The sequence below is a fragment of the Myotis brandtii genome, unplaced genomic scaffold, assembly GCF_000412655.1.
Source record: "Myotis brandtii unplaced genomic scaffold, ASM41265v1 scaffold4, whole genome shotgun sequence".
NCBI classification, from domain to species: domain Eukaryota; kingdom Metazoa; phylum Chordata; class Mammalia; order Chiroptera; family Vespertilionidae; genus Myotis; species Myotis brandtii.
The window spans coordinates 5,121,656-5,130,620 of NW_005365371.1; the positions used below are offsets into that span (position 1 = coordinate 5,121,656).

An 8,965-nucleotide genomic window follows, 5' to 3' on the forward strand; every position below is an offset into this window, starting at 1 on the left:
CTCGCCAGATGCCAACCGTGCTGGCACCTTGATCTTGGACTTCCAGTCTCCACAACTGTGAGAAAATAAATCTCTGTTGTTTAAGCCACACAGTGTGCGGTATTTTATTATGGCAGCTTGAGCACACTAATACAAATATCTAACAGCATCGTAAGGAATTCCTTTCCTTCTTAAACTAGCCAGAGTTGGTTTCTTGCTCATTACACTTAAACCACGACTGACATAGTGTGTATAACAGAAGTTTTGGAAATGGTGGTGCAAGAATAAAAGATGGTGTTCCTCAGAAAGGCCAGAGCATCTCCTTGTGCTGTACCCAGAAAACAATGTAAGATATCACAGTATTTTGAGCCAGGGAGTCATGCGACCAGATTAGCTTTTTAGTAGTACAGAGATTTGGAGAGGGTGACATTGTGGCAGTGTATTTAGTTTACAAGGACTGCCGTAACAAAATACCATAAGCTGGGTGATTTGAACAACAGAAATTTGCCTGGCCAGTGTGGCTCAGTTGTTTAAGTATTGTCCCATGCACCAGGAGGTCGAAGGTTCCGTTCCTGGTCAGGGCACATGCCTGGGTTGTGGGCTTTATCCCCAGTAGGCGGTGTGTAGGACACAGCCGATTGATGCTTCTATCTCTCTCTCTCTTCCTTTCTCTGAAATCAATAAAAACATATTAAAAAATAAACACATTTATTTTCTCATGGTTCTGGAGGCTGAAAGTCCAAGATCAAGGTGTTGGCAGGTTTGGTTTCTCCTGAGGCCTGGTTCCTTGGCTTGAGGATGTCTGCTTTCTATCTGTGTCTTCACATGGCCTTTCCTCTGTGTGCACTTGCATCCCTGGTGTCTCTTCCTCTTCTCATAAGGGTACCAGTCATATTAGACTAGAGCCTCATCCTCATGACTTCATTTAACCTTAATTACCTCCTACAGGCCCCACCTCCAAATATAGTCACATTCTGGGGTATTGGGGGTTAGGGCTTCAACATATAATTTTGTGGGGAACACAAACTCAACCTATAATAGGCAAGGAGCCCAGTTAGGATGTTATTTGTAATAATCCAGGGAAGAGGTACTAAAAGACTGGACCAAGGCAGTGGCATTGAGATTTGTAAGGTGGGCACAAACTCAAAAGCTTTTACATGGGAAACAGTTAACAGGATCTGAGGTTCAATTAAATGTGGTGATTATGGGAGAGGGAGACTCCAGGAAAGTTCTCATCATAGACCATAGCCAAATCAAGAACTTAAGGAACAAATGTTTAGAAACCTTGGTGTTTTGGATCTAAAGGGATTGCAGTTGGGCAGCGAAAGTCTTTTTACTATGTACTAAAGGTATGAAGGTGGCAAGGGGGTGGAAGGAAGGGAGAGGAGCAGAGGGTTCACTGAAGTACAGACCCAATAATGAGGGACTGAGAATCAAGTTGTGTTCTGGGCCCCTTTAGCCTACATCTACCATTTTACCCCAAACCCTTGGCTTGTTAGATATAAAAAAAAAAGTTAAGATCTGAATGTTGAAAACATTATATACTTCAACTTCAACTCAGCCAATATTTAGTGAGCACCTACTACATTGCTGATCTCTGTGCCAGGTCTTGGAGTTACAAAATGAACATTAGCTAGCAGTTACTGAATTTCAATTATGAAGGCTGGGCATCAGAATCATCTGTGGGCCTTATGCCCAGGCCTCACCTATGAAAATCTGACTTAGTAGATAGGGCCCACGAACCTATATTAAAACAAACCGACCAAAAAACACACAAATACTCTACATGGGATTCTGTTATACAGTCATGATGAAAACTATCAACGAGTTAGGCATTATTAGGCACTTTTATGTATATTTTATTTAATTGTTACAACCACCCAAGTATCATTATCTGAGCTCATAATCTGGTAGGGAAATAGATACATGTGCACAAGTAATCATGAGAATCTGAATAGGAAAATATTACTTTGGGAGAAAAATAAAATCCATTTATTTACCATTTATCAGACACTTAGTAAAAATGACAGGCACTGTGCTAGGTTCTAGAGCTACAAAGATGAAAAGAACATAATGTGACCACCCAAAAGCTCCAGCTCTGAGGAGACGATGACCGTAAAAATCTCAAATTATAATACTGAACTGAGCTCTGTTCTAATGGACTTATGTAGAAAGGGTGACCGAACAACCAGAGCACAAAGGAGAAGTCATGTCACTGTGATAGGCAAGAACCGAAGAGGTTCCATTTAAGCCAAGTTTTAAATAATGAATGGGAGCTCACCAGGCACACAAAGGGAGGAGGCCCATTCAGGCAGAGGAAACATCAGGTACCAAGGTGGGTCTGAGAAAGAAGCACGCTGAAGTGGCTGAGAGAATTCCTTCATGGGTGGATGAACCCATTTGGAGCAGAGAGACGGGCAGCAAAGAAAGTAGGAAGGGTTGGCAATGATGAAATCAGAGAATTTGGAGTTTGTCCTACAGATCTGTGGTTTTCAAATTATACTCAGTGGAGCTGTGAGTATTCCTTGGAGTCCACTGGTGAGTCACCTGGTAATGGGGAACGGGGCCAGGTGGCCAGGCACTGGTCTCCCCGCCCTGTTTCAACCACACCAGTTCCAATTTTGTCCATTTGATGGTGGGCATTGATGATAGACTTTCTTCTTTTAAACAAAGGGTTCCAAGGTTAAGTAAAGTTTAAAAAACATAGCTTTAGATGATATTAAACTTTTGAAGAATTTTAAGCAGTAGAGTGCTGTGGGTTTTCAAGGTGAAAATAGTTGCCAACAGTGTCCAGTGCTGAAGAGATTTCAGGAAAAACAAGTCCTTAAAAGTGTCCTTTGGTTTGCCAATTGGAAAGTGACCTTATTGAAAACAGTTGATGGGGCTGGGTAGGGAGGGGAGAATAGAATGCAGTGGACAGTGAAATGAATAAGAGGAGGAAATGTGGAGACTATTCTCTGAAGAGTCTGAGATAGAAAGCAATGGAGGGAGATGGATTTGGCAATAGCCAAAGGGGAATTTATCCAGCTCCTAAGTTTTCCTTTCTTGCTAACTGATCCCCCATCCACATGGCCATGAGAGCAGGCTTCTGGAAGCTATGTTTGTAGATGGCTGATCCCTTGGCTACAGTTGCTTGGCTCTGCAGGAGTACGTCATTCAAGTTGGACCAATGCTTCCCCCAAGACATTTAGTATTTGGGTCAAGAGTGAAACCCTTTCCCTCCTGTTGGTTGGTTACTTTTGGGAGCTGAGCCTGGAGAGGGAGAGGAAATGAGCTTCATGTATGCAGAAGAACAAAGCAGATGTGTGGAAAGGACAGGCGAGAGCATCCAGGCTTCACGGGCGCTGTTTCTAAAGCCTTCTCAAGGTACATGGATAGTCCGCCATTGGTTCTGAGTGAAACCATCCTATCTTATCATCAACCTACTTCCCTCTACTCCCCCCTCCCCATTTTGCCTTACTCAAATAGTTTCTCTTATCCTTTTTGCTGTTATTTCTTTCTCTTTTCTTCAAAGAGAACAGAAAGGTCAGTTGAGATACAAGTTGAGGATGCAGAGTGGATAACTGATAGAGCCATTCTCAGAGAATGGAAGGTGAAGTCCAAAGAACAAGGGTGAAATGAATTTTCCTCTGAGATGGGTGGGTAAGGAAGAATATAAATGAGTATGGGAGTTGGGGCTAAGAAGAGTGTTCCTACCTACTGACTCCTATTTTCTTAGTGAAGAGTCAAAATTATCTACAAATCACGAGAGGGCAGGGGCACAGACTGTGTAGCAAATAGCTATTGTTCTAGTGCACTAGAGATCTGGCCACAGATAAATAATACAAAGACAATTGAAAATCCTATGTAGCACCCAGGTCTTGTATCACTGAATGCAGTGATACATAGTCTCAGCCGTAAAAGCCTTCAATTCTTGCCTATCCAGCCCCCTTTAAAATAAAAATCAGCCCTAACTGGTTTGGCTCAGTGGATAGAGCATCGGCCTGCGGACTCAAGGGTCCCAGGTTCGATTCCAGTCAAGGGCATGTACCTTGGTTGCGGGCACATCCCCAGTAGGAGGTGTGCAGGAGGCGGCTGATCAATGTTTCTCTCTCATCGATGTTTCTAACTCTCTATCCCTCTCCCTTCCTCTCTGTAAAAAATCAATAAGATATATTTAAAAAAATAAAATATGAATCAGATCACATCACACTCCCCTGCTGAAAATTTTCCAATGACTCAAAATGCTTTAAGATAGAAACTGTCTCTGGTATTGCCCATCGACTAGGAGTGAGGAACATCTGGGTTGACCCAGTTCTGGATATGTGACATTGCCAGGGAACAGCCTAGGGAGGGGTATGGAGGCATCGTTAAGAGTGTTGTTGAAGTGGTGGAGGGAGGCAAGACAGGCAGATACCAACAAGCCTGGGAGATAAAGAGTCCTGGGGGTTTGGAGATGTGAAGTGAATGTGTGGGAGTGAGACAGCGGGAAACATTCAAGGTGGAGCTTGTGCATGAATGTTCTGGGTGAAACAAGGTTTAGGGCAGGAACATTTAAGGACTTCCCAAAGTGACATACTTTGAGACACAGAGATAGTAGCAAATGTTTTCTTTATTTGAATGGTACCACCTTCCACCTCTCACCAGTCACCCAAACCTGAAACATGGAGTTACCATAAAGTTTAGTCTTTTTTCCTTTTCTGTCATCACATTCAGTTGGCCATCAGATTTTTTTTCAGTTGTATTTCTTAACTATCTCTTGATCAAAATTGCCTTGGTTGAGAACTTCAAAATTGCTTAGAGCGTTTAATCTCAGTCCAGACAGCCCCACCCCGTTGCCCCACTCTCCTTCAAATTCCAATTAGAGCATGGCACTTCCAGGCTTAAATCGTTCTCATGTTTTCCCAATTGCCTTAAGATACAAATTCCTTAGCATGGCAGGGAGGTCCTTTCTATCTGGTCACTGTTTACCTCTTTAGTCATATAGTTCACTGTGATTAAAGGTCCTTGGAAAGAGCTTCCTCACCTTCTGTTGGGTCTTACTTTTTCAAGATTCCTCATATTTCCAGAGACATGAGAACCCCATTTCTTTCCCCGAAGTATGACAGCTCTCTGTGAAAATTGCCTTGGTTGAGAACCTCAAAATTGCTTAGAGCGTTTAATCTCAGTCCAGACAGCCCCACCCCGTTGCCCCACTCTCCTTCAAATTCCAATTAGAGCATGGCACTTCCAGGCTTAAATCGTTCTCATGTTTTCCCAATTGCCTTAAGATACAAATTCCTTAGCATGGCAGGGAGGTCCTTTCTATCTGGTCACTGTTTACCTCTTTAGTCATATAGTTCACTGTGATTAAAGGTCCTTGGAAAGAGCTTCCTCACCTTCTGTTGGGTCTTACTTTTTCAAGATTCCTCATATTTCCAGAGACATGAGAACCCCATTTCTTTCCCCGAAGTATGACAGCTCTCTGTGCACACTCCTGACTCGGAATTTATCATGTGTTTCCTCCTTTGGTTTGAAAGCTCTAGATAGGAAATACCATTTATTTCACTTATAAACCTTGGAACCTACTGTCGGGTCTGGCCAGAGTATATGCTCAGTGGATATTATTGAATAAAGAACAAGTGAAGGTGGAAATCACCTTAGCTAATGGTAGGAGTTGGGGTGGAGGACTGAGTCAGAGGCCAAAGTCCTGGATGTATGTGAAAGTTTAATAGCTGTGTTTTATGGGGTCCAGCCATTGACATCCTCTCTTAGGGAAACTGCCTTGTCTACCAGTCAGCTGTCCTACAGCCCCCATCCTTACCCCCATTCCTGTGCAAATGATCAATTCCAGTGACTTGTCATGGAAAAAAAAATGAGCTGGGTTAATCAGATTTTTCTCCCGGGATCTGGCGATTGGGAGACAGATTAAAAGTGATAAGCTACAGGAGCATAGGTTAAAAGGATACATCAAGAAATAGATAGCAGAAGTCACACAGTGACTCTGAAACTTGTTTTTATGACCTGTGACATTTTGGGATTCTCACCTTACTCCACTTTTAATATTTCTTCTTTTTTTTTTAAATCCTCACCAGAGGATATGTTTTTATTGATTTTAGATAGGGAGAGTGAGAATGAAAGAAAGAGAGAGACATCAATTGGTTGCCTCCTATACACACCCCTACTGGGGATTGAACATGAAACCTGGGCACGTGCCCTGACCGAATCAAACCCGCAACATTTTGGCGTACAGGATGACGCTCCAACCAACTGAGCCACCCAGCCAGGACAATATTTCTTAATTTGGGACATTATATTACCATTGACACCCTATAATGCTTGCTTTACCATGGGGCAGTGAAAAAAATTGTGAAATTGCTATCATTAAATGGGTATATGTAAATTTAGCCATCCACAGAAAAATGTTTATTTGATAATCAGCTTAGTTATTTGCACTGATGGTGTCATGCAGTTAAATTTTATTTTATTTTTTTTCTTTATTGATTAAGGTATTACATGTGTCCTTACCTCCCAATCCCCCTCCCCCCAGCTCGTGTCCTCACCCCCCTAGTATCTGTGTTCATTGGTTATGCTTATATGCATGCATACAAGTCCTTTGGTTGATCTCTCCCCCTTCCCCCCACCCTCCCCTGCCTTCCCTATGAGGTTTGACGGTCTGATCGATGCTTCTCTGTCTCTGGATCTGTTTTTGTTCATCAGTTTATGTTGTTCATTATATTTCACAAATGAGTGAGATCATGTGATATTTATCTTCCGCTGACTGACTTACTTGCAGTTGAATTTTAATTTGAGTCTCAAAGTGTCACTATAGGCATCTTCCAAAAGGTTACTCTGTGTTGAAGCACTGAAACAATAAGTTATTGTATATACAGATTATGCATCAGGAATGCAATTAAACGTAGAAAAATGGCCAACTCTATTTCTAAATTTGACATAGAAGTTACAAATCTAGAAGAGGTTGGCTTGATTGAAGTGTCTGAGGACACAACCTTTAACTGTCAATAGTTTCTAGTTATCAAGAGAAGCTGTGTGGATTCCAGGAATATACAATTCAATTAAAAAAGAGAAAACAAACTTATAACCCAAGAAGGCACATTTATAAAGCTTGTATATTCTTTGAAATGTCTCAAAATTATACTGTTAATTCCTAAAAGTACTAAAGAGAACAAGATATAACCATAGGTTATGAAAAGCAGCAAACCATCATGCTATAAAGTTAGCCAGATGGTCAAAGGGCTGTATAAGACTTCGGGCAGAAGTGAGAAGGCTTAAACGTAATCACCGATTATAGCACAGAAGAAAAAAGTGGTACAGTCCTTTCCTTTCGCCATGAGTATGCTCGCGCTTCGGGAGAGGCTTACCTCCAGTGTCCTCCGCTGCGGCAAAAAGGTCTGCTCGGACCCCAATGAGACCCATGAAATCGCCAATGCCAACTCCCGCCAGCAGATTCGGAAGCTGACCAAAGATGGGCTGATCATCCGGAAGCCTGTGACTGTCCACCTGGGCCCGCAGGAAGGGCAGGCATATGGGCATAGGTAAGCGAAGGGCACTGCCAATGCTCGAATGCCTGAGAAAGGAACCTGGGAGGTGAGGAGGATGAGAATCCTTCGCCGGCTCAGAAGATACCGTGAATCTAAGAAGAGTGACCGCCACCTGTACCACAGCCTGTACTTGAAAGTGAAGGGTAACGTGTTGAAAAACAAGCGGATTCTCGTGGACACAGCCGCAGGCTGAAGGCAGACAAGGCTCGCTAGAAGCTTCTGGCTGACCAGGCCGAGGCCCGCAGGTCTGAGACCGAGGAAGCCCGCAGGCGTGAAGAGCGGCTCCAGGCCAAGGAGGAGGAGATCATCAGGACTCTGTCCAAGGAGGAAGAGACCAAGAAACAAAGCTCCCCCTCTCGTCCCTGTACACAGTGGCCTTGGCAATTGCATGGTTCAGTCATTTAATAAAAGTAGCCTTCACCTAAAAAAAAAAAAGCAGTACAATTATGGTAATAGTCAGCATTTATTGAACGAGTACCATGTGGCATTGTGTTAAGTATCTTTAGAGGTCTTATCTGTCTCAACCTCGGGACAATTCTGTTGGATCAGTGGTGTTTATCTTCATTTTAGTGAGAAAGCTGGGAGCCACTGTGCTGTTAGAACAGCCTCCGTGAGCATTGTTATGGCTACGCCTATACTTTTTGGGTTGGGTGTAAAAAGTACACATTTATATATAACGTATCTATGGTGCAGGTGTTGCAAGTTGGAGTAAGGAAGCCTTATTTTCAGGACCCTATCATTCTTAGAGCTGGAGAAGGCTGCCCGGAGAAAGGTGTTGGTCAGGAGGCATGTCCCCGGTGGTTCTGAGAACGGCTCCTCCACCCTGAACGCCCTTGCACTCATACCCGTCTAAAGCCCTCTGATCTTCGATGCCCACTCTAAATGCCAGCTCCTCCAGAAAGCAGTCTCTGGTTACATAAAAAGATATACATGGGAGATGTTTCTAAATTATTAAACAATGAAGCCAAGAATTGAAAGACGGATTTTTACAATTAACTTTGACCCTCGCTCCTTTCCTGGCCTCAGTTTCTTTAAACTGAAAGGAATCGGTGGCTCAGCCTGTATCTTTCTTTTAGAATTTCTTCTAACCTGTTCAGATCTCTGCCAAAGCTGCCTTAAACAGCAACTCTCCTCGCCGAGACCTGCAGGAGGCGGCTCCTCCGCGTTGGCAGCTCGGCAGGGCGGGGCTGGAGGAGCCCGAGAAGAGGCGGGGGCTCCGAGGGAAGCGCGGCGCGCACTCACGTGACTTCCTTCCCAAGGAGCCTCAGCTGTCGGCCTCCCAGCAACCGGTGCGTCCGCCTAACGACGCCTGCGCATCCCGGTTGGCCCTCGGGAACGCGTGTAGCCAGAAAGCACCCACGGTCGCTCTGCTCATTGGCTGGGGCTACCGTCGCTCTGGTGCGTTGCCTGAGCGCCCGCGGGCGGCACTGCCGGAAGCCCCTCCCATTGGCCGCTGGGTTTGTGGC

At 44.0% G+C, this 8,965-nt stretch overlaps 1 pseudogene; it reads left to right on the forward strand.

Annotated features, from left to right (window-relative positions):
• The first annotated feature begins 6,646 nt into the window (after positions 1–6,646).
• LOC102243763 lies at positions 6,647–7,934 on the forward strand (annotated as a pseudogene).
• Positions 7,935–8,965: the final 1,031 nt, after the last annotated feature.